Below are 6000 nucleotides of genomic sequence, written 5' to 3' on the forward strand. Positions count from 1 at the left end.
ATTTTTTTCCAAACACTTTTGTTCAAGTGTTAATTTTTACGGTAGCTTTTTTAACAATATGAAAAAAAACGAGTGAAACGTTGAATGACAGCTAAGACTTACTCACGATTGGTCGAGCGGATGTATCAGTGGGACCTGGCTGCCTGTGGCTCCATCCCCTGATCACTACTGTGTCAATTCTGGCTCCACTATTTTCCTACCAAGGATATTTTTAATTCATTTCTGGATAGTGTGGGAAGTGGATATGCATTGCCCATCTTTATTTACAGTCCTTCATATAAAAAGTTATAGTGAATAATTTCAATTCATTTCAAAAAGCCAATACTTTAGTGCCAACCCTTCTGATTGGGGAACCTGGATAGGAGGTGAGATCGAGGATAGATTTTATGAACCTTTATGAACCACACATGATATCTTGGTTACACATATAGCTTGCACTGGTAAGGGTTGAAGATTCCACACTTTCCCACCTTTTTGTTCAAAATGGCTGTCTACAAAAAACAAGGTCAACACTCAAATTCTGCTCACGTCTCCCCAGTCTTTCATCTCCTCTCTGATGTTGTCCACAGGAAAACTTTCAAGCTAGATTCAAGCCTCAGAGGAATAAAAAAAAAAACTGGCAACTACACACATCTCTTCCTGTTGGTGATTTTCAGGGATTTACCAATAAAAAGACAATTGCCTGAAAAGTCCCTCATAGATTTGCAGCCTGTGACACATATGAGGATAATTACTGTCATAAGCATCTGGAGTTTAGTGTATATTGGGGTAAACAATATGGAAAGTAGACTTGCATAGGTTTGAAGAATCTCCTCGGACTCTGCACTTTCAACAGAGTCCCATACAGACCTGATCATAGCTTTTGCTTTCCCAGCCTGGCCACATAGGAAAGGCTAAGACACACTAGACAGTAAACCCAGGTCAGGTCCAGCTCGCGAGGTTATAAATTGACTCTTTCATGGTCGGAGCATTGAATGGAGCAGTGGTAAAGGGTGGATTTCCAGTGTGGCCTGCAGGGAAACTACATTGAAAAACCTCCATACCTCCATTGTGCCTCTATAGATTTGGAAGAAGAAAACATACTTTATTGGCCTTAAACAAAACCACTTTTCTTTCTTTACAGTTGAAGAAACAAGAAATAACATCTTCAGCAGTGAGCTTTAAGGCCCGTTTATGCTCAATGGTAGTTACCCTAACCCTAACCCTATATAGAAACAGACAGAGCCTTCTGTCTATACTCTGTGTTTATTTTGTTTACACGTCTTCTCAAAGCTTACCTATATGGAAGAAATCTACAAAATCTAGCAGTACCGCATGAAATTGTTGGGGAAAGTGTTGCTCGTGGTTCAGGCAAGATGACTAACACAGAAATATGGCACAAAAAAAAAAAAAAAAACGTTTTGAGGAGAGACTTTAGGAGTTTATTATAAACCACAGAAAAGTCTGATGTGAATGAGGAATCTATTTGCTTGTCTTACTCTGGGGAAGAAAATAAACAATTTCCCCACAATGTTGTGCCTAGACCTTTAACTGCATCAGCATGCAGAAGCCGCGTCCCTTCCTCTTCCTGTCTATCTGTTAAACACTGTGCATGTGTGAGTGACAAAGTCCATCTCTCGGATTGGTGTGGAATGCTGGTAGTGACTTGGGCTTCAAGTCTGTGCTCTCCTCTCTCTGAGCAATCATTCAGAGTGCATTCATGATTACAGACACATACAAGCCAAGCTAATTGTTTGAACAGCCTATTTATATGTTTGCACAAAGTAGGTTGTGACTTTCACTGGGACTTTCAGAAATTCAGAGACTCTCCTGATAGATGAGCCCATAAAGGGAGACATTTCAGTACACTCTTGCTGTGTCTATTAAAGTGGTTTTCTTAACATAAAATATCTTCTCAGAATGTGCAGATGAAAACTAGAAGACTATGCTCATGCATAGTTAGTGCTCACATATTTGGAAGATTGTATGTTTCATCTCAAGTCTTCTGGTAGGAACTCATATACAGTCAAGCTTGCGGCTCTGAAAGGTTTAAGACTACATGCTTATGTTTACCGGGTAATATCTACCAGTTTCATCACCTTATACCCCATTCAGACGCAGTGATGCAGGTTGAACCCATGATGGGGGTCTAAATCAATTGACCCTCTTTCATCAACCTCCCCTCCGCCAGGGTGACTTTGGATGCTGAATTGTTGTTGCTATCAGGAATGGAAATAAATTCAGTGATACCAACGTTTGAATGTAATTTAACTGACTCAGAGAGAGGGGGGCTGGGAGGTGGGAGGTGGGAGAGGCATTATGGCATATTTTTGGGGGATTTTCTGTATATTATGTGTTGGGAACACCAAGGGTCCCTACTGATCAGCACTTTGTTGCCTTGTGCTTTAAATAATTGGCAATTTAAATAAAAAGGGATCAATACATCATCAGCACAAAATAATCCCCAAACTGTTTTACTCGACATAAATCATGTTTTTTTAACTGCTTTTCTTGTTTCACTGCATATTATTTCCCTAGTGCAAGCATGTCAACCAAACTGTAGTTTTCAGATATATGTCAACCAGCAACAGACACACTAAGCTGTTTGTATTGTGTTTAATTCAAGTCTGCGTGGATGCCAGCCAACCAAGCCATCTGAGTACTGAAGACGCATGTGGCCAACAGACGTCCCTTATTGTTTGTGTTAAGCTGACAATGTCATTATTTTATGCAATATGTCATCGATAGATTTAGTTTCTATAAGGGTAAAAAGATTTAGTGTTAATATGTGTCCTCAGTTACATTCGCGCAGTTATTCTTTGTCACATGAAATCACTCAGAGATCTTCGGGGATAAAAAAGATAATTTCTGTTTTAGTTTTACACTAAACAATGCTTAGAAAAGGGATATGAGATGTGCAAACGTAAAGCTGCACATTCTGGATAAGACAGAGGCTGATAATGATGGCATGTGGCAGATTCGTGAACGGAGCTAACCTCTAATTCTGGGGCGTCCCCGCAGCTGATCAGAGTCCAGGCTAAGTCAGAAATAACAAAAACTGTGGTTAGTCTCTGTTTAATCAGAGCTTACCAGAAAGCATTTGATAGACGGTGAAGTAGAGGAAATGGCCAAGTTCAACCTATTCGGTTCAAATGATACGTGGGTTCAGTATCAACCCAATCACGCACAAAATATACAGTAGACATCAGACATCCCACTGTGGTGCAGGCTGCGGCTATGGTCACTGCAGACATCATCTCAAGCTTCTGTTTGGTGCTAGTGTAACACATTCCACAAGTCACGGTTCAGAAGTCAAATGCATCCTATTTTCAAATCACTGTCTGAAGCCGAATGAGAGATATCTGTTAGCTGTTCTCTATGATTAATGGTAATGAGGCCCTGCGCTCCCAATGGACAGTCTCAAACCAGTTCTCATGCTTATGTATCCAATGTCTTCCTGGCCACAGAGGAGCAGGCTCGGTGGAGAAAGGTAAGAAGTGTGCAGAGGATGTCGCCCACCGTGGAAGAACACTGCTGAGGTTGAGGGGAGGTCAGGAATCCCAGGTTGTGGCAGAATGTGAGGAATGTTGCCTGCAGACCTCAACAGTGAAACCCAGTGAACACAGAGAGATACTATCTGAGGATTTGCAGGGTTATAGCTCAGGGTCAAAGTTACAGGATGAGTGAAATTAGTCCAGGTCCCAAAATGTTATACTACAGATGTTTTGTAGTTGATCCACAAGCAGTCAAATGAAAACAAAACATGAAAGGTGAAAAAATTGCATCCAGCAAATTATTATTCCACTTTATGACGGGTAACTTAAATCACTTTTACAGTAAATTGTCACTTCAAACATTTCCCGCCCTCTCAACATCTTGTTTTGACACTTTTACATGTCCTCAGTCTCGTCTGATGGTTATGGCATCACAGATGGTTTTCGTTTGCACATGCCTTAACCGATCATTATGATTCAGTCCCTCATATAACCTAGGATATGACTTATCTGGGATAACCAAGTACAGTACACAGGAAGAGGAAACTTTTCAGTTGCCCAACATTTTTTCCTTTAAACTAAATCTAGGATCTAGCAGGTTCCTTTGTTTTAACAAGATGAACTGGTTGCAGCCATGTTGGAGTCCCTGTGAGTCTATTATGTTGAACTTACATTAATATTTTCTATACATTAACCATCTGCTAAAAGGAGGCTCTACCCAATCAAATCATGTTAAACAAGCATTGAAGTGCAAGTGCTGGTCAATCAAATCATGTTATGCAAAGTGGGCAGAGGCTGCTGGTTAACCTGGTGTGTTTGTCTGGTTTGGGGTTTTCTCCTAAGGGAAACAGACATGTCACTGTTATGATCACTAGATGAAATAGTTGAAATAACTCAGAAACCATCATACAATAATCAGGAATCCATCTGATTTATTTTGTGCCAGTCAGTTGAGTTGAAGTGTTTCTCTGGATTCTTAAATATTTTACTTTCTTTTGGTAGTAAATAAAAAGTTAGGAGATTTCCAAAGTTATTAAGATTATGCCTCTGGGCGCCATATGGACATCTGTACCAAATGTCATGTCAGTCCATCCAGTTATTGTTGAGATACTATTCATACTGGCATGACGAGTCCTACAGGTTCTGTGAAGAATCCTCCTAAACATTTTATAACCACCCTCTGGAGAGATGAGGGAATACAACATAAACGAAGGGTTGCTTCATTTATATACAGTCTATATTTTAGCTTCCTGTTAGTAAAGTACACACAATAGACACCCTTCCATAGAAATGCAGCACCGTAAAACTCAATGCATGCTTCTCTGTACAATTGAGACGTATGTGTTCTATTCTTTTCGGTGTTTCATTTCTCCAAGTCTCTCCAATCCACCCTTTCAGCCAGACTGCCCTGTCCAAACTGCTTATTATCTTTCTGATGCACAGGCACCAGTTTGATGCGACCATGTGGAGAATGGAGGCAGACAGATGGACTTCAATAGGCGTCGCCTTATTTCTTTGAGAGAAATAATGTTTTCTGGCAGCATTATAGATCCTTTGAAGTAGCTTTTATGCAGAGCAGGCTTAACAGCAGTGGATGCATGTAAGAGTTATGCGTTTTGGTCTTGTTTGGGCACTATGAGAGAACTTTCCATGTAAGAAAACGATTAATTCTACTTTATGTACTGTCAACACCTTTATGGCTTCAAACCATTTCTCACGCCTTCAGAACATTTCTCGTACCGGATCTCCAAAGGGACACTGACTGCTTTGGTGTTCATCTCGTATTAAACGACAGAGATCACTGTATGAGAATAGTGATAAAGAAAAACTCCACATTATTTGGATGGGCAAGCCATAAAATACACCCTCTGAGAGTGAAATGCCATCAGCAACAAAAGGCTGCACATACGGAGACCATTCACATCTATAAGTGATTCCAGACAAAGTTCTTCTCACACCATGATCATCATAACCTTCAGAGAGGAGGATTTATTACAGGACTGTTGTCTTGGACGGAATCAGTTTTAGCGATGTGTTCCTAATAAACTGACTCAATACATCGTGCATAGACTCACTAGCAAAGATTGGTTCTCCTAAGATAATGACTTTCTTTAGTCTCAGTGTTAAGCTTCACCTTTCGCTTCCAACCACCTGCGCCCTGCAGTCACATCCACAATCCACAAAGATTGATGTAAGTAATGTAGAGAGTCTGTAATTTGGGGAGGTTAATAGGTCTCTGGGGGTAAGAGCTAAAGGTCTGTCATACCATTCTGAAGCAGGGAGGGTTTAAGAGTCTGATGTATGTCTCGACTGCTGGCCTCAACCACCTCTCTTGACTCGCTGCAGTTCCTTATTCAGAGAAGGTCTGAGAAATCATCAAGCCTATCAAATTTGTTATCAACTTAATAACAATAATAATAATATTAATATCAAGAGTAAGTCCATTTTCTATATTTCTACTTTTGGAAAGAAATATGATATGTTTTACTATATTTATTTAACAACTCAAGTCACAAGTTACATACCA

The sequence above is a fragment of the Pleuronectes platessa genome, chromosome 20 (assembly GCF_947347685.1).
Source record: "Pleuronectes platessa chromosome 20, fPlePla1.1, whole genome shotgun sequence".
In the NCBI taxonomy this organism is placed as follows: domain Eukaryota; kingdom Metazoa; phylum Chordata; class Actinopteri; order Pleuronectiformes; family Pleuronectidae; genus Pleuronectes; species Pleuronectes platessa.